Genomic DNA, 25,042 nt, shown 5'->3' with positions numbered 1-25,042 from the left:
ATTCATGAGTCAAAGGAGAAGAAGCCGGTGGACTCTTCGTATTTGAACAAGTCGCTTAAGCTCTCTGATCTTGGGTTTCCTTCATCTTGAAAAATCGGAAAGTGGCATCTACTCGGTGGGGTTTTGAGGACTTGCCCAAGGTCATACAGCCAAGAAGATGAGCCAGGTACAGAATAGTTTATCCGTTGAACACATTCCTTTGATTTATTTTTTATTTTTTTAATGTTTATTTGTTTTTGAGAGAGAGACAGATAGGCAGACAGATGGAGCACGAGTAGGGGAGGGGCAGAGAGAGAGGGAGACACAGAATCTGAAGAAGGCTCCGGGCTCTGAGCTGTCAGCACGGAGCCCGACGCGGGGTCTGAACTCGTGAACTGTGAGATCATGACCTGAACCAAAGTGAGACGCTTAACCGACTGAGCCACCCAGGTGCCCCTAACACATTCTTTTTACTTATTTTGAGAGAGAATGAGGGGTGGGGGAGGTGCAGAGGGAGAAGGAGCGAGAGAGTAGGAGAGGGACAGAGAGAATCTCAAGCAGGCTCTTCCCTGTCAGTGTGGAGTCTGATGTGGGGCTTGAACTCACAAACCGTGAGATCATGGCCTGAGCCGAAATCGAGAGTCCGTCGCTTAACCACAGGTGCTCTGAACACATTTCTCGAGCCCCTACAATGTGTCAGGCTGAGTAAAAAAGAAAGGATGGAAAGTAACCTCAACACTGTAGTGGCAGATCAAAGATTCCAACACAGTGTGAAGTGTGATAATTAAGCATTTCTTTCTGCCTCATTGATAAGGGAAGTGAGATTTCCCTCGTATCCCTGAACAATAATAGGAACTAATATTTGTGGACTGCTTCTTAGATGCCTGGAGTTGTATTGAATGCTTACTCCCACTGTTACTTAGTGCTCACAACAAACCCACCGAGTGGTCACTAGAATTATCTACCGATGAAGAAATGGAAACCCAGAGAAATTAAGTAACGAGTCAGGGGTAAAGGTGGGTACTGAACCCTGAAAGCCTGCTTTCAGAGCCCACACGTTTAACCACCGCACATTGGCCAGGAACAATCTTAAAAGCTAAGAAAATTGATATACAGGGTGAAGATTATCCTCTCAATTCAGGAATAAGGCTCCAAAAGGGTGTGATGACGTTGATCTGTTCTGGAAAACTGGTTAAGAACTTGACTATGGCAGGGAGGCCAGAACAGGATGAAAGGAGTTTGAGAGGGAGAGGCAATGATGCTGTTCACGGGCTAATATTTTATGGTAAAGATCAGAAGAAATTCCATGAAAGGAATACAAGTAGGAGGGGCAGAGAGGAAGGAGTTGCTATTTCAAGAGTAACAGTCCAGGGACGCCTGGGTGGCTCAGTCAGTTGAGCGTCTGACTTCGACTCAGGTCACGATCTCACGGTTTGTGGGTTCGAGCCCCATGTCAGGCTCTGTGCTGACAGCTTGGAATCTGGAACCTGCTTCCGATTCTGTCTCCCTCTCTCTGCCCCTCCCCAACTTGTGCGTCCAAGTGTGCTCTGTCTCTCTCTCTCTCTCTCTCTCTGTCTCTGTTTCAGAAATAAATAAATAAACTTAAAAAGAAAAAGTGACAGCTGAGGAGGTAGCTTAGTCGATGTAAGTAATAGCAGGCAGCGCACGGAGCTTTTCCCCAACACTGACATGCGAGAACAGAAACCTCAGGATACCCCCACTTTGATGTTGGGAATTGGATACAGGGTTGGCGTGTACAGGTAAAATTAGGAGTGTCTTACCTGGGAGGATGTTCTGGCAGAGAGGTAATTCCCAGGTAACTCAGCGCACGCCTCCTGGGGTGAGTCTGGTAGAAACCATTGGTTTCTGCAGAACTGGCTGAGCCAGACCTACCTGAATAGATGAGCTTGCGGTTGCGTCCTGCCATAGTCCCCAGAGCACGTGACGGCGGCACCCTGGCCTCTCACCCCCCACCACCTGAAGGATGGAGGCGTTGTGGCGGAGGAGTGACCCCGGGAGAAAATGGCATCCCCAGCGAGGCAAATAGGGGTGCCCTTTTAAGGAGAGCCATTCGGCAGCTCACATGGCTTCGAGAAGCAGGGGGGCGGCAACTTGGTGTGTAGCACTAACTGAGCTGGGCGAGGCTGGACTCGGTCAGGCGCCTGAGTCCGCGTACCTGGCCTCTTTTTCCTCACTGCCGGGGTCCTCAGCAGGGTTGTGAAGTTGATGATGCCTCCGCAGCCGTTGGGAGGAACGCATAGTAACCAGGAATCTTGCCGTTCGGAGCGACAGGATCACCAGCTCAAACTGGCGTCCGTTGAAAAAGGCGGGGTGGGGGCGGATTTCTGGACTCCCTGGCCAAGTCCTTTGGGTCTGCGAGTTAAAGATCCAGGGATTTAGACAGTATTGTCAGGTTTTTCTCTCTCCTTTTCTGTCTCCTTTCTTTTTCTCTGTATTGGTTCCATTCGAGGCAGTCTCTCCCCAATTAGCCATAAAGACAGACGTGCGTGGCTTCAGAATTGCACGGCCCTTGGTACCTAAGATCTTGGAAGGAAGGAAAGAATCCCTGTGGATCGGGATTGGCCAGACGCCCGCCTGTGGGAATAACCACTGTTTGACGAGGTGAGATATGCCAGTTGGAGAGCCTGCGTCAGGAGAGGCAGAGCCCCGTGTGTAGCTCATAGCCCAGTAGCTGGGGAGAGCAGCAGGGCAAGTGAGGGGCTTGCCAACGCTGGGCTGACATGTGTCCCTGTTTCCTCTAAGCCAGTGTTACTCAAAGTGTGGCCTTATCCACTAACAGCAGCAACGTCACTTGGGAACTTGAAAATTTCTGGGCTCCGGTCAGACTTGCTGAATCCGGAATCCGTTTCCACGGCCTTCCATTGTGATTTTATAGGTGCCAAAGTTTGGGGACCCCTCTTGCGTTCGGCGAGTCCCTTTTACATCCTCTGTATCTATTTTCTTCCCTCGGTTGTTTTTCAAAATGCAGCCAGAGCCCTGGGAAGTGATCTCTCCTCTATACTTGGGCAAGACATTTGTCCCTTCCACCTGGGCAAAGCCCCAGGAGTTCCTTACTCACGAGGCACGATCCACCAGAGAAGACTCTTACTACTACTACTCCTTTTCTGTGAGATCATGACCTGAGCTGAAGCCGGAGGCTTGACCAACTGAGGCCACCCAGGCGCCCCTCTCTTACTAAATGTTTTATTCTTTCATCTTGGTGGCTGAGAAAGAGCAAGGTTTTTTAGTATTCTCGTCTAGTAACAGATATCACTTAGAAATCCATTTTATAATCATTTAAACTGGTTTGCTTTGGGTCTATTTACATAATTCCGTGAGACGCATGGAAAGAGAGGCAGAGTGTTATTTTTCTGCAGCCAAATACACGGAAAAGAGCACTTTCTAAGGTAATTACCACTTCGGCGCTCCCCACGCAGTTAGAGGGCACCGTGAAGAAGTGTGCCTCGTGGGCCCAGGGCCACCGAAGTGTGGCAAGAATGTGCTTTCTACCCGGGAAAGGCAAACAACGCACTTGGTATGAAGCCTATTTACTACTGTGAATAATTTGCATGAAGGTTCTGGAGCAGTGGCTTCCTGTGCATGGTGGGAGCTCATCTCGGAGCAAACAAAGCACTTTCAAGACCACTGAGGGGTAGTGGTCTGGGGGAGAGGCCCGTGACCGCGGGCCAGCGGGACTGACAATGCCAGTCATTCCTGCTGAGGATCGAATCAGAGAGTTACACCTCCCAGTGGACGCCGGCAGGGGCTTTTTAAGGGGAGAGATCTGTTTCTTCGGGGCCACTGGAAGTGGTAGAGAAATTTGTGCTTCGGTCACATGAAGGCTTGTGCATAAGGAAGGGGCATGGAGTTTTCTGGAAATGTGAGCAAAGGGTTATCCTGAGTGACTCTAGTATCCCGCCACCTCCTAGTACTTTGTTTTCTGTAATCATCTAGACTTTATTATTTTTTAACGTTTATTTATTTTGAGAGAGAGACACACAGAGTGTGAGTGGGGGAGGGGCAGAGAGAGAGGGAGACACAGAATCTGAAACTGGCTCCAGGCTCTGAGCTGTCAGCGCAGAGCCCGACGCGGGGCTCGAACTCACAGACCACGAGATCACGACCTGACTGAAGTTGGACGCTTGACCGACTGAGCCACCCGGGCGCCCCTGTGTTCATGTAGACTTGAGATCTCCCCTTCCTTTTCTCTTGCCCCCACCTCCACCTCCCATGCAGATTTTGTCATTTCTCTGGTGGCTGCCAGATGCTGATGATCCAAACTCTGGTCCTGCGTAAAACTCAAGTTCTGGTAACCCGTTCAGAGCCTACTAGTGTCTCGAACAATGCGTGAATACCTGTGCGTTGATTATGTCCCTACCATACTCCAGGGGACAGCCTGGCACCATGTGTAAAGATGAATACGACCTTTACCCTCGCTTTAACCTCAAGGAGCTCAGTGAATGGGTTTCGTTTAAGGCTTCGTCTCGGAACTGATGACGCGGAGCGTTCTGCATTGCTGCGCGTCTAAAACAGAGGTCTGTAAGCTGGGGCCACGACTGTCTAGACACCTGTGAGTAGAGTTTGGATATACTTGAAGAATGGAAAAATTACATCTTTCATGTTACTTGCCTGTTGTTCTTGTGACCTTTCTTGGTGACCTTGTTTATCTCTACGGCTTGCATTTCATTTCCAAACAGGGATTCACCATTATACCTGTAGGTCAGCTAAGTGGGCCCCCGGGACTTGCCTACATAAACTCTGGTGATAGTTGCCAGGATCCTAAATGCCATCCCACCTACCACCTTCTTGTCACTAGCCTGTTACCCTCCCCATCCTCCTTTCTTCTAATCCAATGAATCATTCCAGTTGCTTCTCATTGGCTTATTTTTGCTCAGACTCTTAAGGTCAGCTTTGCCCATGAAATGTTGAGTAGGAGTTTAGCGCCCAAGGCTGTTGGCTCCTTGTCAACTCATTCTTGCTCCTGGGGCTGTGTACTTGTTACTTGGATCCATGCCATCTGCAGTTTTGGGCACAGGCCTCAACTGACCACTCTGGACGTGCCCCAGCTCGAGTGCCTGACTTTTGGAATCTGTCTTTGCATCTTTGTCTTGTCCTCACAAACCAACTTTTCCTTTGGAGTCACGTAGGGGGCATACTGAGTTCAAATCCTGGCCCTGCCTCTTTTTAGCTGTGTGGCATTGGACTAATTAGTTAACTTCTCAAAGTCTCATTTTCCTAATCTGTAAAAGGGCACAAATAATACTTCTAGAATGGATTATATAGATCAAATGATTATATATACATACATATAGATTATATAGATTATATAGCCAGTCTTCGCTATGTGTTAGTTACGATCATTTGCATTTTAATTATTATTAGTTACATGTATTATATGCTTTAGTTATAATCATTATTGTTAATTACCAGCAAAGATTGAGTACAAATAATAGTAGATTAGTAACCATGGCTTTGAATAAACCGTTCTTCCTCCCCCCCCCCCCCCCGCCCCCTTTGGCTTATTTACTTTAAGAGAGAGAGAATGCTAAGGGAGGGAGGCAGAGAGACAGACAGAGAGAATCTTAAGCAGACTCCCCGCTATCAACACAGAGCCCCACGTGGGCTCCATCCCACGAACCGTGAGGTCATAACCTGGGTCGAAATCAAGAGTTGGTCCCTCAAACGACTAAGCCACCCGGACGCCCCTGAATAAACAGTTATAGGCAATACATGAGGCATATGATAAAGCAAGACAAGTTTTAGGAAACACTATGGTGTTGCAAGTGAGTCGTGACTTGTGCTCTTTTGTGCGGGTGGTGGTCAGAGTAGGATCAGGCTGTAATGGGCTTTATCTGCAAATCCCAATGGTGGTATGGCTAAGGTGGGTGGGTTCCTGAGAATTAAAACCCATTTTAGGATGGAGTTTTTGAGTTGTCTTCAGCCGAGTCCAAGTGTCCAGCCTTTTGAGCCTCCTGCCCAAAACCCATGGACCTCCATTGCCCCTTGTTTACTGTAGCAACGCCCTGTAATGTCAGAAGCTAACCTACAACAGATAGTGAAAGATACATGAAATTGATCTCACCCGTAGCCCCATCACTACCACACAACATACTGATTTCCTCCTTGTTTTCTTCTCCTCCTCCTTCTTCATCATTATCATTATTGTGGCCCACATGACCATCCTCCTCCTCCTCCTCCTCCTCCTCCTCCTCCTCCTCCTCTTCCCTGTTCCTCCTTTCCTGCTCCTCCTTTCAGTATACTTTTCTCACTGGATTCTTTCCACACCCCATCTCCAAATATTAGAAATAAGGATGCACACTTACTAATGCTTTATAAATGCTGTCATAGCTTTATGGAGAATAGCACTCTAAGATGCTTTATAAAATAACTCTTCACTTTCAAGATCTTTCTAAAGGGAAGGATTTGCATCTCAGCTCCCAAATGCCTGCTTTCACCAAGAGGAAGATGGAGATGACAACCTTTATGTTTCCATTTATCTTTTGACCGAAAGCCAGAAAGGTTTTATTTAGTGGCGGTTGATGTAGCTTGCTGTCGCCTTTGGCTATATTTTTTAAATTGTTAATGATGAAAACTACATGGGTAATTCGTGAATACATTCTTCTTGTAAAAGATTTAAATGATCCCAATGTATCCATAATGTTGAGTCTTCATTCAAATACCTCTCTACCTTTGAGTGCGCTCTATCCCCAGAGGTGATCATTGTTCACAGTTTGATGTGGATTCTTCCAGCCCTTTTCATTTTGAAACACACACAGAACACACCCACACACATTTCAATAATCTATATATTGTTTTGGAAACAATTTTATTGAGGAATGAGTGACCCATGATAATCGGTACGTATTTAAAGTGTGCGATTTGGTAAATTTTTCCATTTGCATACATCTGTGAATCCATCACCACAATCAAGAGAATGAACATACCCATCATCCTTCGATGTTTCCACGGGCCCTTTTGTAGTCCCTCCCTCTTGCCCCTCACCCCAACCCACTTCTCCCCGGGCAACCACTGATGTGCACTCTCACTACACATTAGTTTGCATTTCGTAGAATTTGTTGAAATGGAATTAAACAGTATGTGTGCCTGTCTGGTTTCTGGCACTCAGCATAATTATTTTGAGTTTCACTCAACATGTACTTGTCGCCCATGTATTAGTCATTCATTCCTTTTTATTGCTGCATTGTGTGGATATCTCCATTTCCTTATCCAGTCACCTACTGAAGGACATTTGGGTTGTTTCCAGTCTGGGGCTATTACAAACGAAGCTCCTATGATCATTTGTGTGTAAGTCTTTGTAAGGATATACACTTTCCTTTATTTTTTTTCCTTAAACATTTTTTAAATGTTATTTATTTTTGAGAGAGAGAGCGAGCGGGAGAAGGGCAGAGAGAGAGGGAGACACAGAATCGGAAGCAGGCTCCAGGCTCCGAGCTGTCGGCACAGAGCCCAACGCAAGGCTCGAACCCATGAGCCGTGGGATCGTGACCTGAGCCAAAGTCAGACGCTTAACCTACTGAGCCACCTAGGTGCCCCTCCTTTTTCCTTTAAATACCTAGGCCTGGAATGGCTGGAACATATGATAGGTATACGTTTGACTTCTTAAGAAACTGGCACAGTGTTTCCCAAGGTGCTTGTACCATTTTCATTCCCACCAGTAATTCCTCTGCATCCTCACCAACACTTGGTATCTTTAGCCTTTTAATTTCAGCCATTCTGTTAGGCGTGTAAGGGCCCCTCGCTGTGGTATTCCTTTGCATTTCTTCAATGACTAATGTTGAGCATCTTTTCATGTGCTTGTTTTCCATCTCTCTGTCTCCTTTGGTGAAGGGGCCATTCAAATCTTTTGCTCAGTTAAAAAAAAAATCAGTTTTTAAAAACTACTGAGTTTTGAAAATTCTTTACCCATTCTGAATAGAGTCCTTTATCACTGATAATTGATTTGCAAATACTTCTCCCATGCTTTGGCTTGCTTTTCCATTGTCTTAAGCGGTTTCTTCGAAGAACAGAAATTTTCAATTTCGATGATGCCCAATTTATCAATTTGTTTTTACATGGGTCATGCTTTTGCTGTGGGATCCAAGGAATCTCTGTGTAAATCGAGGTCACAGAAGTTTTCACCTATGATTATTGTTCTGGGAGTTTTATAGTTTTACATTTTATATTTAAATCGATAATCGTTTTGAGTTAATTTTTGTGTACGGTGTGAGGTACATATCACAATTTATTCGATTTTATGAATATTAGTTTCTGTGTATGGATATCCCATTGTTCCAGTACCATTTGTTGAAAAGACAATCCTTTATCCACTAGATTGCTCTTGTAACTTGGTTAAAAATCAGGACTCTGTTTTGTTCCATCGATCTACGCCAATACCATTCTATCCTAACTATTGAGGCTTTATAATAAGTTTTGAAATTAGGTACTGTTACTTTTCGTCCAGCTTTAGTTAACTTTTTCAATGTTGTTCTGGCTATTTGAAGTTCCTTCCATATAAATTAATAACAATTTCCATATAAATTATAGAATCAGTTGGTTGATTCCTACATAAAAATCCTGCTGGGGATTTTTAAATGGGATTGAATTGGGGCACCTGGGTGGCTCAGTTGGTTGAGCTTCCGACTTTGGCTCAGGTCACGATCTCACCCTCTGTGAGTTCAAGCCCCGCATCGGGCTCTGTGCTGACAGCTCAGAGCCTGGAGCCTGCTTCGGATTCTGTGTCTCCCTCTTTCTCTAACCCTCCCCCGCTCACGCTCTGTCTCTCTCTGTCTCAAAAATAAAATAAAACATTAAAAAAAAATTTTAAATGGGATTGAATAGAATCTATGGAAAATTGCAGAAGAACTGATATCTGGAATGTATTGAATCTTCTGACCCATAAACACCATATGTCTCTTCATTTAAGTTTTCTTTAATTTCTCTCAGCCATGATTTGCATTGTTCGGTGTCTAGGCTTCTCACATCTTTTTCTTTTTCAAATGTTTCCTTAAGTATTTCATATTTCTTGATTTATAAAGGCTATCCGATGCCGATTGTCTATTGCTAGTAATCCAAATACACATGATTGTTATCATGGATCTTACGTCCTGCAATCTTGCCAAACACGCTTGTTCAGATCCAGTAGCTTTTCTCTTCATTCTGTGAAATTTCCTACATAATCAATCATGTCATCTGTGAAGAAGGGCAGGTGTAATGTTTCTTTTACAACCTCAGTGCCCTTTTCCTTGACTGATTATACTGGGTAGAGCTTTCACTTCATTGTTGAATAGAAGTGATCGGAGCGGATGCGTTTGTCTTCCTCTTTATCTTAGAAGGAAAACATTCTTTTTTTTCTTTTTTTTTTTCAAGATTTTATTTTTTAAAGTAATGTCGACACCCGATGTGGAGCTCAAACTCGCAACCCCAAGATCAAGGGTTGCACGCTCCATCAACTGAGCCAGCCAGGAGCCCTGCAAACATTCCATTTTTTAACGATTACATATGATGCTACCTGTAGATTTTTAGTAGATGCCCTTAATCAAGTTAAGAAAGTTCCATTCTATTTCTAGTTTGTTGAAAGTTCTTTATTATTTTTTTTAATCAGGAATGAATCCTGGGTTTTGTCAAACGCATTTTCCCGTGTCTATTGAAATGATCGTATGTTGTTTTCCCTCTTAGTTTGTTGATATTGTGAATTGCATAGATTGATATATATTTTTTTAGCATAAATTGATTTTTTGGTGTTAAGTTAATCTGTCTTCCTGGGAAAACTCCATTTGGTCATGATGTATTATCTCATTTATATATTGTTGAATTCAGTTTACTGAAATTTTGTTAACGATCTTTGCATCTATGTCCATTAAGGATATTGGTCTGTTGGTTTTTCTAGTAATGTCGTTACCTGGTTTTGCCATCAGTAAAGTGATGGCCTCAGAATGAGTTGTGCAGCATGCCAACCTGTAATTTTCTGAAGAAGTTTGTGTAGACTTGCTATTACTTTCTCTTACATTTTCAGTAGAATTTACTGCGGAAGACACTTGGACCTGACATTTTCTCTGAGGGAAGATTTCTAACTACAGTTACACTTCCTTTCACAGATTTAGAAAGACTTAGGATACCGATTTCTTTTTAAGTAAGCTTTGGCGATTTGTGTTTTTCAAGGAATTTGCCAATTTCATTTAAGCAGTCATGTTTTTTGGCATAAAGTTGTTCATCATATTTTCATAATTATTCTTTTAATATCTGTAGATTCTGTAATAATTTAACTTCTCTCACTCCTGATGTTAACTTGTTTTCTATCTGCCCCCCCCCCCCGCCCCCAATCTGCCATTTTATTTCTCTTTTCAAGGAACGAGGTTTTGGTTCCATTGCTTCCCCCCCCCCCCCCCCCCACCATTGTTCTGTTTTCTGTTTCACTGATATTTACTTTGATTTTTCTTTCTTTCTTTCTTTCTTTCTTTCTTTCTTTCTTTCTTTCTTTTTTTCTTTCTCTCTCTTCTTTTTTCTCTCCTTCCTGCCTCTTTCTTTCTTTCTTTCTTTCTTTCTAAATATGAGAGAAAGAGAGAGCAAGAGCACATGAGCAGTGGAGAGGGGCCGAGGGAGAGAGAATTTTAAGCAGGCTCCAGGCTCAGTGCAGAGCCCAATGTGGGGCTTGATCCCACGACACTGGGGTCATGACCTGAGCCCAAATCAAGAATCAGGTGCTCAAGGGGCGCCTGGGTGGCTTGGTCAGTTGAGCGTCCGACTTCGGCTCAGGTCGTGATCTCATGGTCTGTGAGTTCGAGCCCTGCGTCGGGCTCTGTGCTGACAGCTCAGAGCCTGGAGCCTGCTTCCGATTCTGTGTCTCCCTCTCTCTCTGACCCTCCCCCGATCATGCTCTGTCTCTCTCTGTCTCAAAAATAAATAAACGTTAAAAAAAATTAAAAAAAAAAAAAAGAATCAGGTGCTCAAGCAACTGAGCCATCCAGGCAACCCTTACTTTGATTTCCATTAGTTCCTTTCTTATGGGGTTACTTTGGATATAATCCACTCTTCTTACTCTAGTTTTTTGAAGGTGGAAGTTAAGGTCATTGATGAGACATTTCTTCTTCTTTGATTTACCCCTCTAAGTTCTGTGTTAATGCAAGTTCTTACCTCCTTTGTTTCCTGTCTCTCGGGTTCACTGTTCTTCACTGCTTAGTATCCAATCTCCTACAAATTATTGTTTCGTATATTAAGTCCACTTTTTTGGTTGTTTCAGATGGGAGGGTAAATCTGGGTTCTGGTATTCCATTTTGGCTAGAAATGGAGGTGTACGTATTTCTTTGCACTTTGATTTTTTAAAAAATGCCTCTGGGGCAACTGGGTGCCTCAGTCGCCCAGCATCTGACTCTTGATTTTGGCTCAGGTCATGATCTCATGGTTTGTGGGATTAAGCCCTTGCATTGGGCTCTGTGCTGACAATGTGGAGCTTGCTTCAGATTCTCTCTCTCTCCCTCTCTCCTGCCCACCCCCCTCAAAATAAAATAAATAACACATTTTTTAAAAAATGTCTCAAATGTCTTTTCATTTCTCTCATAGATATACTTCTTTTTTTCTTTAAAAAAAAGTTTTTTTAATGTTTATTCATTTTTGGGAGACAAGTTGGGGAGGGGCAGATAGAGAGGGAGACACAGACTCCGAAACAGGCTCCAGGCTCTGAGCTGTCAGCATAGAGCCTGATGCCAGGCTCGAACCCACAAACCATGAGATCATGACCTGAGCTAAAGTCGGCCGCTTAACCGACTGAGCCACCCAGGCACCCCTCTGATTTCTCTATTGAAATTATTTTTATGGAAGTTCTTCTCTAACGCTCTTGCTGGTCTTTTTATCTTGTTTATGCTCTCCTTTGTCTTTAAGAAGTTTTTAATTTTATGCAGTCGAAACAGTAAATCTTTCCTTAAGGGCATTGGGCTTTATGTTTTGTCAAGGAAGGGATTCTGGATTCCAAGAATATGAACACAATATCTCCACAGATATATTCTATATTCCAAGAAGATAAACATATTCTCTTGCATTTTCATCTACTATCTTAAAAGCTTTATTTTTCATGCTGTACTTTTATCTATCTGGGATCTATATTTATATGTAATGTGTACGTGTGTGTGAGATGTGATAAGAATTTAACTTTTTTTTTTTTAATTTTTTTTTTTTTAACGTTTATTTTTGAGACAGAGAGACAGAGCGGGAGCAGGGGAAGGGCAGAGAGAGAGGGAGACCCAGAAACCGAAGCAGGCTCCAGGCTCTGAGCTGTCAGCACAGAGCCCGACGCGGGGCTCGAACTCACAGACCGTGAGATCATGACCTGAGCCGAAGTCGGACGCTTAACCGACTGAGCCACCCAGGCGCCCCAGAATTTAACTTTTTTATCTCAAAAGGATATATAGTTGTCCCAATACCACGAATTGAGTATAAAGTGTCACCTCTAACTCAAACTATATCGCTCTGTAACTAAATGTACATGGATCTGTTATGAGACATCATTGAGTTGTGTTGATTTTTTTTCACCAATATCAAGTTGTCTAGGAGCTGTATGGTATATTTCGATATCTGGTAGGTTAGTCTCCACTCAGCTGCTCAAGCATAGTGAATGGCATGGGTGAAGGTGCAAAATCAGGAAGGAACATAATGTAATCAAGGTGCCATTATGTACTGTATTACTACTCGAGTATAAACTATAAGGAAGTGAGGAAGTAAGGCTAGAAAAACAGGCAGGTCTTGAAGCAGGCTGTATACCATGCTGAGGGGCTTGGAGAGTCATTAAAAGATGAATCTTGATGTATTTCTCATTCCTCGTGCATTCATTAAGCACTAACTATCTACCAGATATCGTCCCCATCACATTCTCACTTTCTACAATACTGCCTTTGAAGTATGCATTCTACCATTGCCCCCTTTCATAAATGATGAAAATTAAGTTTTGAAGAAGTTAGCTCACCTACGCTGTGGAGTTGGACCCTAGATTTGTCCGAGTCTGCCCTCAACCCTGCAGCACCTTACCCGTTGATTGATGAACAGCCTTATATCTGGGCGTCTCCCAACATATACAATAAAGACGTCACCCTCTGCTCCGTGCAAGTTTTTCTTTATTATTATTCTCAGTGGATATAAATTCAAAATTCATCTGCCCGAAGGAAGATATATAAAGTTTTTATGTTAGACTCCTTCTGTATTTCTGAAGACTCTGGCATACTTGGGAATTTGATATTTCATTGAGAAATATCTTTTTTTCTATCTTGCCTCATTTAAGGCCTGTACATCTATCTGGGCTTTTGACAGACCCACTCTTTCTCGATGGAGACTAACTTACTAGAGCCTGTAATCTTTAGTTAAATTCAATCAGCCAACCTCATTTTTTAGGACTAAAACAGTGCATCTCCTGAACTGTCTTCCCCTGAGCTCTCATGACCTCTTTCCCTCTCCATGCATCCTACTAGCAAGGAGATCTGCTATTATGAAAGTGTTTGATTTCAGGAACTTACTTTAGAGGGTCTGTTTTCTTCCCTGAGTTAGAGAAATACCCAGTAGAAGAGATTAAAATAAGTCTTGCCAATAAATTAAGGAAATCTCAGAGTATTGGCCACAAGTGGAAGGGAATTTTCCAAGATTAACTGTGGTTGAGGTCTAGTTCGAAGGGTAAAGCCCATCGCAGCTGCTATGCCCTCTTCCTGGAGAATGTCTGTCCCCACACTGCAGGGATGTGGGGGAGCCATTTTTGAACCACCCCTTCCTGCCCCCCACTCCCCCGGCCACAGCTCGTTGAACGAGGAGTGGACACTTGACCTTCAATGGAGCCGTGAGGTTCAAAAGACCAGTGATATTCTTCCTCTTAGGAACTTGGAATTGGGATTCGAAATGTGATTGATTTTCAGCTGGTTATTGTGAAAGGAGAACATGCAAATTTGGGAGTTGTGGGGCAGCCACAGTTGGCCGTTAACTCTCCGACTCAGCCGAAGCTAGTCTGAGAGAGGGAATAAAGCAGAGATGGAAGCAGAGATGACGGGCCATCTGGCCCCAGAAAGGGAGTGAGGAAGGGTGAGAAGGAGGCAGGGTGAGAAGGGTTGCGGGGGGGGGGGGGGGGGCGGGAGAGACAGGGAGAGAGGGAAAAGGCTGGGCGGGTTTCTGACTTCTTTCCAGCTTCTGCTTCTGTCGCTTGTTGGGAGCTCTGGCTGTACTCTCTAACCTTCAGTTCCAAGCCATGCCCCGTATTATCGTGTCCTTTTTTTTTTTTTAAGTTTGAGATGACACAAAGAACCTTGATTAAGACACGTTTGCTCGGGGCGCCTGGGTGGCCCAGTCGCTTAAGCGTCCGACTCCGGCTCAGGTCATGATCTCACAGTTCAAGAGTTCTTGCCCCGTGTTGGGCTCTGTGCTGACAGCTCAGAGCCTGGAGCCTGCTTTGGATTCTGTGTCCCCCTCTCTGTCTGCCCCCCCCACCCCACTCTCTGTTTCTCTCTCTCTCAAAAATAAACATTAAGAAAGAAAAAAAAAGGCACGCTTGTTCTTTGGTGCCTCTCCCATTGAGGAATAACAAATAGAAATCAGCGAGTGTCCCGGGGTGATAGTTGGATATGCATGGGTGAAGGGGTACTCACGGAAGCTAACCCTCAAATCGCTGAAGTTAGTGCGTGAAAACACAGAGCGACTCTGTAAAAACAATGTGTTGGGACGTTTTCCTGATCCTCCGCAGACAGACGTGGCGTCTATGGATTCATCGGAATTTCAGATAGACGGCCCAGCGGGAGAGAGGAGTTGGGACAGGGCACTGGAAGCATCCATTGGGGGTGGGAGGAGTTATCTAGAAGTTCAGCCAAATGGGCAGAACACGAGGTCAGAGTGGCACAGTGAGCTTGAATCACAGTTCAGGAAAATGAGGATTACCAGGGTCGGAGCTAAACGAGCAGAATGTCCTAACAGGTGGGTCTAAAGTGATGTTTAAAAGCCTACACGGTCGTGAGCAGAAGGGATTCAGCCATAATGATCTGAATTATTGTTTGCAGGGCGATGTTTTATGATGTTTCACAGGAAGTATCTCATGTTGTCCAAAGGGAACACTGGTTGTTAGCCCCGATGCCAAGTGGGAAGCGACTTCTTTCTCCAAAAAGGGTTTTCCAGGACCCCTCTCAATACCAGTTGTGCGCGGGGTGCTATTCATAGCACAAAGACTTCATCCCACAAGCGGTCAAACTCAAAGAGCTTTTATGAGAATGGAACAGAATTAAATGGGAAGTATGCAAATACTCAGTAAATGTTAGCTATGGTTGTGACCACTCTTTCTACCTCTGCAGCTAATTACTGTATGTGCCTGGACCATAGAACTCAATGCCTATTACTTGCTTTATACAACACAACTCTTGATTTTTTCTTTTCTCACCGTTAATCCAACTCTTTGCAGCTGACCACATTGAGATGCTGCCTTTTGATTCTTGACCACTAAGAATGGTGTCTTTGTGGTATGCCCCGTGCAATGCCTTCTTTTGCAGTGAGACCCCTGGAGGGGACACCGGGAGAGGACCCTTGCCCCAGGTTCAGAGAATCTTCGCTGGAGAGAGTCTTTCGAGGTCACTTCCCTTCCAACAACTGGCTCCCCACCTCTAAACTTCTTTGACGGATATTCGTCTCATTTATTACCGATCACTGCCCGGCACCGGGACCTTTCTTCCCTCCTGGGGCGGGCCATTCCAGTGTGGGATGGCTTTGGCTGTTTCTGCCGACTTGAAATATGCTTCACTGGAGTTTTTATTTCCTGCCTCTGGCACCACACAGAGTAAATACAATCTTCCTCACAACAGAAGTCAGCTCACGGGTGTTCCGCGAGCCTACTTTCCGCAGCTTACTCCGTTCTTCAGGCCATGCCGCGTCTTACATGGCGTGTAGGCTTCTTGCCGGGGGGCGGGCTCCAGTGTCTCTTTGAAAAGATGTGTCACTTAACATTGGACGACAGCTTTCTGGGCTGCCCAGAAAGCAGACAGGGGTCGTCGCGTCTCTCCCTGGATCTGAATGTTGCATTATTTCTATTAATACGATCCGAGTTTGAATTCGCTTCCCCCCGCCCCACCCATTGGAACCATGCAGCATACTGGCTCAGTGAAAACCCTGAAGCGCTTTTCACGTAAAATATTGTTACAGTTTCTCTGCCGGAGATCTTTTGAGTCCGTGCTCATTGACCTATTTATTTCTATTATTAAAAGTTTTTAAAAGAGGCTATTAAAAGTTTTACATGAACAGGTCCAGTGACTCCCTGCCGCTTCTAGGAGAATACTATAATGCCCTCGGATGGCACAGAATTTCTCTCAAAACGTGAATTCCGACATGGTGACACGAAGGTCCCTCTTATCTTCCACTTCAATTATTCTAGAGTATGAACAGGTCACCAAACACGTACTTTGCCATATCTCTGTGTCATCGCACACGTCCTTCTTTCTGTTGAGAACGTCTCTATTCCCCTTGTGTGCCTGGCAAACACCTACTCACCCTTAAAAGGGCCAGTTCGCATGTCACCTCCTCCAGGAAGCCCTCCACGATTTCACCTTCCACGCCTGCCCGGAAGGCATATAGTGCAGCGCCTTTCCGTTGGCCACACACTTAGGACCACAGTGGGATTCCTGTGTGGAGGAGAGCTGTTTCTCTAGATTTACCTTTCCCCAGAAATAACGGTGTCGGCTATTACCATTGAGTGTTTTTACTCTGCGCCAGCCGTAGAACTGAGGACGGGACACGCGCCACCACTTTTTGGCTTCGCACCGAAGCATAGGCCTGCTGTGGATGCCGACGACGGTCCCCCGTATCACCGTGTCCACTGTGACACAGGAAGCATCTGGGACTCTCTGCTCGAGGGCTTTCTCTGGCCTCAGGAAGATGCCCAGCCAGGTCTGTTGGGGGCAGACCCACAGTGCCAGAGAGTTAACATCCCTGGATCAGCTCTCGATCAGTAATGAACAGCAGTGGGGGGAGACATGCCCAAGCTCCCGGCCTCTTGGGTGGGACAGCCCTCCTGGAGGACTCCAGAGGGTCCAAGCACCAGTTGCCCACGGGGGGCGTGACCTGTCCACTAAAGTGCTGCTTCCTCCCATCCCCAGCTCACTGCCACCACTGCCTCACCAGCGTCTGCTGTTCTCACCTCTCAAATAATCCCACTTGCTCTCCAATCCCACTGTCGGGCGGCTGCGGCAGAAACCCCCGGTAAAGCGGTTCCGTTCGGCAGATGAGAAAACTGAGGCTCGCACAAGTTAAATAACTTACGCCCTGAGCCCTGTCTCTCCCGACACCGGGAAGGAGAAGGGTTGTGGGCAAGCTGGATCTCAGAACCATCTCTGAGGGAAAGGTACTCACAGGCCTGAATCTTGACGAGACCGCCCGTGTCTGCCTTCATCCACCGCTTGAAAATGAGCCGATATACCAGCCTCCGAAGGGCAGTAAAGTGACACTGAATAATTGAATTCTGAACAAGCCAGACTAATGCAAATATCTGACAAATTGATTTAATTGCATTCACATACAATAAAGCTGAGCTCTAAAAGGTCAGCTAGAAAATGGGAAGGGACCCCTGGGAGCTTCCAGGGAGAGGCTGAGTTTAATACACATTCATCACATTTTATCATCTAATTAGTCCACACAATGCCAAACTGATAGACGGAGACCTAAACCAGTATATTGATTGGTTATTTGCTTGGCATCTATCATATCACCTTAAGGCTGTCCCTGACATGGGCAGGCGGGAGTTATTTAGCGGCTCAGCAAAAACGGTTGTGCATTTGGAGAAATTGTTTTTCTATAAGAGATTTGAGGCTCCAAAAACATTTTTACCCAGGCACCAAGCCTGCCCCAGAGGGTTACTATTGAACAGTTTGCTACAAAGGCAGCCACTGGAAACCGACTTTCGCTTGCCTCCTCCCTTCCGCAGAATGAATATTTATAAATCGTGCGGTACAGAAAACCCTTTTAGGCTGTAAAATATTTAATTCAGGTAATTAACTAGTATCAGCCTTGCGTGGAAATACCTGGGCAGAGAAAATGTTCTGGGGAAGTTAATGAGAAACCAATTGGACTCTGCAGTTTTAGTCCCTGGGAAATGAAAGCTCGGATTTCAATCAAACAATTTGCACGGTGGGTTTGGGCTCAGGTGAGATGTGGCCTCTGTTTTGCTCCCTGCGAGGATACTGGCCCTGAGACGGACTCAGGGCTCGAGATGCGGGTCTGTGCCTAAGACGCGGTCGAAGTGATGCTTTGATTGTTTTCTTTCTTTGACCTTCGGGAAATCGGTTCATTGTCATCTCTGAGCCTTGGTTTCCTCATCAATAAAATAGAAGTGCATTTGAAATGAGATTATGTATGCAAAACCCCCTTTGAACTAAATTTCCATATAAATGTGAATTATTATTGCTATAGGGGTAGCATTAGCTCTGGTACTAATGTATTACTGTGCAAGAGGGACTTAAGTTCCCTTAGGCTGACCGTCTCTTCTTTCATTAAAAAAATTTTTTTTATTTGAGTATAGTTGACACACAATATTACATTAGTTTCACGTGTACGACATAGGGATCCGACGTCTCAGTCACGCGGTGCTCACGAGTGTGGCCACCGTCTGCCATCCGGCGCTGTTACGATGCCGTTGACTGTATTTCGTCTGCTGTACCCTCTCATCTCTGTGACTGATTCACTCCATCCCTGGAAGCCTGTGTCTCCTACTCCCCTTCACCCACGTTCCCCATCCCCCCACAGCCCCTTCCCTCTGCCAACCATTAGTTTGCTCTCTGTATTTATAGGTCTGATTCTGCTTTTTGTTTGTTTGCTTGTTCATTTGTTTTTTTTGGTTTTTTTTTTTTTAGATTTTTTAAGACATATGAGTGGAATCATGTTGGCATTCGACTTTCTCAGTCTGACTTACTTCGCCCAGCGTAGTACCCTCTAAGTCCATCCATGTTGGAGCTCATCTTATCGTATTTCTTATCTTATTTCTAAACTTATCTTCCTGTGTGCAGTCGGCCTTCTTCAAGAGTTTTCTGTATGTGCCACCCCTACCTTGGAACGTTCCGTGTACACCTTAGTCCCCTGACAGCAGGCTCACACTTCCAGAATGGTCGCTACTCTCAACGGCGTGGTGGCTAAATCCGATGCCAACCGCTAAGATCTCGTCTTATGTGAATGCTCAGCAGGATCACGTTTCACGCATCATCTCCTTTTTTGGAAATACTCTTTGCCTTTGCAGTACTGGTTTCTTTATTTTCCTCTTTTCTAGTATTTCCTTCCTGTTTGATTTTGTAGAATCCTCTTTCACTCTTCATTCCGAAAAGTAGGATGCCAGGGCGTTCTGTTTCAGCACAATTCTCTTCTACTAAATTTCCCCTGCAGCTTCCACCCCGTTTTGTCACAGATCATCACCCACGTGCTGCTGACTCCCAAGCCTGAGTTCTTTCTTCCACTTTCTTTCTGTCTCTCAGCCCGTGACCTTTCACTGACCTCATCCTCTCCCCTTTTCTTTTATTTAAAATTTTTCTAATGTTTTTTATTTATTTTTGAGACAGAGAGAGACAGAGCATGAGCAGGGGAGGGGCAGAGAGAGAGGGAGACACAGAATCCGAAGCGGGCTCCAGGCTCTGAGCTGTCAGCACAGAGCCTGACGAGGGGCTCGAACTCACGGAGTGTGAAATCATGACCCGAGCTGAAGTCGGACGCCCAACCGACTGAGCCACCCAGGCGCCCCTCCCTTTTGCATAAATACACCCGCCTTCTCAGGGGGGTAAATAACTCTCTGCTCCCCTTCCTCGCCTTCTACGATGCCTTCCTGTGAAAGCTTTACAACAGGATCTTTCTAAAATACAAAGCTGGGGTCTCCAACACCTTTTATGAGTTAGAAGGGTTCTTACCCACTCTCTTCCCTGAAAGCAACCCGTAAATAAAACAAAATAAAGAAGAGCAATAATGAATAAAAAATCTGTATTCAATAAAACTAGGAAAGATCTGCAGCTCCAGATGACAACCTATGAAGACTATCCACAAAACATAGTGAAATTGGGCCAAATCAAGGTTTATGGATGTGGAAAAGATGCACCGCTATAGATCTCAATCAGCATGTAGGGTTTTCCGAATGTAAGTGTCCATGTTGTGTCTGAGGACTGGGAGTATGGGTGGGCTGCAGAACCATCCCTGAGTCCATTCAAACGCCACACAGTAGTGGAGGGTGGTTTGGAAACTGGGCAGGTATGCCCAGGTATATGTAACGTTTACAAGAAGCAAGATGCTGGTGTGGTAGAGAGGAGGAGACACGGAAGGAGACAGAAGAAAAATAAACACTAAATCATGAGATAAAAATTTAGAAGGTACGGGGGCACCTGGGTGGCTCAGTTGGTTAAGCGTCTGACTTCGGCTCAGGTCATGATCCCATGGTTAGTGGGTTCAAGCCCTGGATGGGGCTCTGTGCTGTCAGCTCAGAGCCTGGAGCCCGCTTCGGATTCTGTGTCTCCCTCTCTCTCTGCTCCTGCCCGCTTGCTCTCTCTCTCTCTCTTTCTCTGTCGAAAAAATAATAAATAAGCCTTGAAAAACTTCTAAAATTTTTTTTAGAAGATATGGTATATCACTGCAAGATAAATAGGACAATCTCTCCCAACCACATATGCAGAGATACCACTGGAAGGAGGAGAAAACTTGATAGAAAAGGTAGGAGGGTCCAAAACACTTGGTAAGAAAGCGTTTTGAGACAGAATACCTGATTCCCAGTGGCTGGCTGCCGTAGTTCACTCTCCTGGTCTGTCCACCACACCATCCTTTAGCTCGTGCTCTCTCCAGAATTGACTCCCATTCAAAGAGAAAGAAAATTTGGAGAATAAAATTAAGAAGTCAAATGTATACCACAGCTTAGAAAAATTTTACTGTACAGGGGGACACTATACAAACACTTCTCTACAAAACGAGTAAATTAAAGAAAATCAAGTAAGATATACAATGGCTTGAAGAAAATGTATTAAGAGAAGAAGGAAAGTGACTTAGTAGAACTTGGGGGGGGGGGGTGGGAAGCATGGAGGAGAAAAACAAAGCCATAAAATCATTCAAAGTTAGGGTGGATAGCATCAGCAAGAATAGTTAGCATGGTGGAAAATATAGTTGGGAACGTGAAAGACAGACTCAGAAGTCAAATAAAACTAAATGAAATGAAGCAAGACTTAGAAAAGCATGGCGGACAGAGGAGGTACAACGTAGGTGTTATTGGCAGCTTGGACAAAGGAGAACAGAACAAACGGAACAGCACCACCGAAAGTCAACAACGTTCTAGAAAAGAACTTTCCTGAATAAAGGAGAATCTGCATTTGCAAACTGGAAGAACACAACACAAACCCGGAAATATTGGTACGGAATGATCAATGCACATCCTGGTGACATTACTGGACATCAAGGATGAAGAAAAAAGTCCTCGGGACCTTTAAACTTAAGAAACCCCCTACTAACTGAGAAGGGTTGAGCTATTATCAGCCTTACAACATAGGATTAGACAGGCATATCTCAGGAACATCCAAATGGAAAGGTGTGGACGTCAAAAATAGCCTAGTCGCCATGTTCGGTGTTAAAACCAGGACTATTGAAGAGTCTCACCAGATAGGGCAGATTAAAAGAGAAAAGAGAGGGGCGCCTGGGTGGCTCAGTGGGTTAAGTGTCTTGACTTCAGCTCAGGTCATGATCTCATGGTTCATAGGTTCAAGCCCCACATCAGGCACTGTGCTGTCAGCACAGAGCCTGCTTCGGACTCTCTGTCCCCTCTCTCCCTGCCCTCCCCTGCTCACATTCTCTCTCTCTCTCTCTCTCTTTCAAAAATAAATAAACATTAAAAAAATTTAAGAAGAGAGAGAAAAATAGATGAGGAATATGAACATACGACGTAAAATAAAAGAGCAAGAAATAAAAGAAAAAAGAATCTTGTAAACCTACTAGGAAAACCAGGTCAGTTTTAGAAAGTTTCCTTTTGGTTCACCAAAAATGCAAAATGCTTGCGTTCTACGAAACAGGAGATTCAAAATAACCTGGTCGGAACTTAGCGAAGCAGAATCTGACTGTGAGCAAGTCAGAAATAAAAGAAATTCTGCACAAAAGTGAGAAATTGTACAATAGGGTAAATTTAAAAATAGTATATTAGACACAGTAAAGTACAGACTTGATAGAGAGGGAAATTGAATTGAAAATAAAGAGGACACATTTTAGGTTTCCAGTTTGCAGAAGAAAATGGTAAGGAATAAGAACTAACGGTATTATAAAATAGTAATAAAAGAATCATTAAAGCAGAGGTGACGACTACAGTGGGCAGAGAATATACTTCCAACCATTGAACAATTTCCAATCACCAGAGAAAAGTCACAAACAAAAGTAGTAAAAAATATTCAAGAGTAAAAGATGGAACTGAATCCAGTCAAGATCAGAGACTGACAACGGCTCGTCAGAGGCAGGGACCCCGGGGTCCTCCCGCGTTGCTGGTGAGGATTGGATTGGCACAGCCATTGAGAAGACCCCAGCAGACACTGTTTAAAAAAGTTCTCTTTTCAGCGGGGCCTGGGGGCTCCGTCGGTTGAGCATCCGACTCTTGACTTTGGCTCAGGTCACGATCCCAGGGTTGTGGGATCGAGCCCCGTGGCCGACTCTGCACCGAGCGCGGAGCCTGCTTAAGATTCCCTCCCTCTCTCCCGCTGCCCTTCTCTCCCTCTCATGCACTCTCCTTCACTCTATAAAAATAATACATACATACATACATACATACATAATTTTTTTTTTAAAGATTTAATTTTTAAGTAATCTTTACACCCACCGCGGGGCTCAAACTCACAACTCTGAGATCGAGAGTCTCATGCTCTACCGCCTGAGCCAGCCGGGCGCCCCTACATTAGTAGACATTGTTAAATGAAGCATGCGGGTGCCATGTGACCCACGGTTCTCACTTCTGGATGCTTTTCCAGGGAAGCTGTCACACAGGTTTCTGAGGTGACAACTCTGAGGACATTCGTCCACGTGTTGTTGGTGATACGGGGATCTGAAGGTACTCTCGGTTCAATCACTAAGGCACAGATAAGTGAAAGGGATGATATGCACACCATGTGACGCTATATACAATCAGAAACCAGTGCACACTCAGAAAATGAGGTCCGCGGCAAGGTGACATTTGTGTGAATTAACGCTATGGGCACGTGCAACAATGCTGCAACGTTTACACGTGCAAACAGTTGTCAAAGGGAAGGAGAAGGAAGTTGGAGGGATATGAAAACCCAAGGGAATAAATAAGTGAACCCATTAAGCAAGAGAAGGGCTCTGTCAAATAAGCAAAGAAGGTGTACCCCCAAGTGAGGAATGTGATGAACTCTATCTAAATTCCAATCTTATCACACACCGGAAAAATGAACAACTCAACGCCTACACACGACTTGACAACTTCACAGATAAAGAATGCTGCACGTTTAGAGTGGGAAGCAGAAATAAACAGCCTGCAAAATAAGAAAATTAAGGCTGGCCTCAGATCAAGGGCCAAAAGGGACGGAAGGACAGCTTTAGCAGTGTTCCACAGTTGTGTTCTGTGACGAGACGTTCTCCCACTTACCTCGTCCATTTCCTGTCCCAGATCTGGAATCAACCATTTCTCCAAACATCTCTGATCCTTTTTTTTTTTTTTAATGTTCATTTTTAAGAGAGAGAGAGAGAGAGACAGAGTGTGAGCAGGGGAGGAGAAGAGAGAAAGGGACACAGAATCCAAAGCAGGCTCCAGGCTCTGAGCTGTCAGCACAGAGCCCGAGGCGGGGCTCGAACTCACGAACCGCGAGATCATGACCTGAGCCGAAGTCGGCCGCTTAACCGACTGAGCCACCCAGGTGCCCCCACATTTTTAGTGGGAAAAAAAAGACCACAGTCTGGGTACCAGGGGTGCTCAGTGCTGCTGAGTTATGTATTATTTCTAGGACTCTTCCATGGACAGAGCTAGCACATATGTATTTCTTAAGAAAAACTATATCTTGCATTTATATCCAGTTCAAAAATCAGGCCTACAAGGATTTTGTCTGACCTCATTAATCTCATATTTGTATCTCTTTTCAACCAAACCCAAAACTCAGTTCTCAGTAACACAGATGTGATTACTCATTTGCCTGATTGTTATCTTGAAATAAATAACAATACCCAAACTATCACCCATAATGCTATTGCTAAAAACAGTTAAAAATTTTTTTTGGCAATATTTTGTCCTTTGGATCTATTCCGTTAGGGAGGCACTTGGACTATTTCCTCTACCTGAGATTAGGTCACCAACAGAGTCTACAGTTAGGTTCCTCCATTTCAATTTACTTTCAGAGACTGGGGGAGGGGGGGGGGGTGTATGTTTCTGTATTTAATTTTTAAAAAAATGTTTATTTACTTTGAGAGAGAGAGGGAACGTGTGTGTGCATCCACTATAGAGAAAGAGAGAGAGAGCACTCATGCATGGTGGGGGGCAGAGAAAGAGGGCGAGAGAGAAATCCCAAGCAGGCTCCGTGTTGTCAGTGAAGAGCCTGTCATGGGGCTCAATCCCACCAACCACGAGATGGTGACCTGAGCTGATATCAGGAGTCAGCTGCTTCATCGACTGAGCCACGCAGGCGCCCCCAATTTTGTTTTATGATTGTGTAAAATACAAACAGGGCTTCAAAGGCAGATCTAGAATACAAGGTCCATTTTAAGAAGTCCATTGTCGACTCCTGATGCCTCCAGTGTATTTCTTCTCTTTCCTAATTTAATCATTTAAGTGTTAAGTTTCATTAAGGTTTAACATCTACCTGTTAATTTAATATCTTTGACATGTAATGGTGTATAGTAATATGTTATAATAACATAAAATAACATATGTATAGCAGCAACTCTATGTTATGTGTTATTATAACATTGTGTCGTAGCATTAATAATTATGTTAATTTAGCACAATTCACGGAACATATAATGCTATATTGACACATTTTGTCAATTAGCACAACTTCACATATACCGTATCTGTATTCAACACCTGTGTTAATCAGATAGGCTGTATGTTAACGTGTGCGTGTGAATGTGTGCG

General features: G+C 44.5%; 1 long non-coding RNA gene across 1 annotated transcript in view; it reads left to right on the top strand.

Annotated features, from left to right (window-relative positions):
* Window positions 1–25,042, top strand: part of LOC132689247 (uncharacterized) — a 43,178-nt gene continuing 18,136 nt past the window's right edge. The window contains exon 1 of the long non-coding RNA XR_013552814.2: window positions 1–166. This is a non-coding gene — a long non-coding RNA (uncharacterized LOC132689247). The remainder of the gene's footprint in view (window positions 167–25,042) is intronic.

The sequence above is a fragment of the Panthera onca genome, chromosome E3 (genome assembly GCF_046562875.1).
Source record: "Panthera onca isolate mPanOnc1 chromosome E3, mPanOnc1 haplotype 2, whole genome shotgun sequence".
In the NCBI taxonomy this organism is placed as follows: domain Eukaryota; kingdom Metazoa; phylum Chordata; class Mammalia; order Carnivora; family Felidae; genus Panthera; species Panthera onca.
The sequence above is the reverse complement of the archived record's forward strand: the minus strand, read 5'-3'. Positions and strand labels throughout refer to the sequence as shown.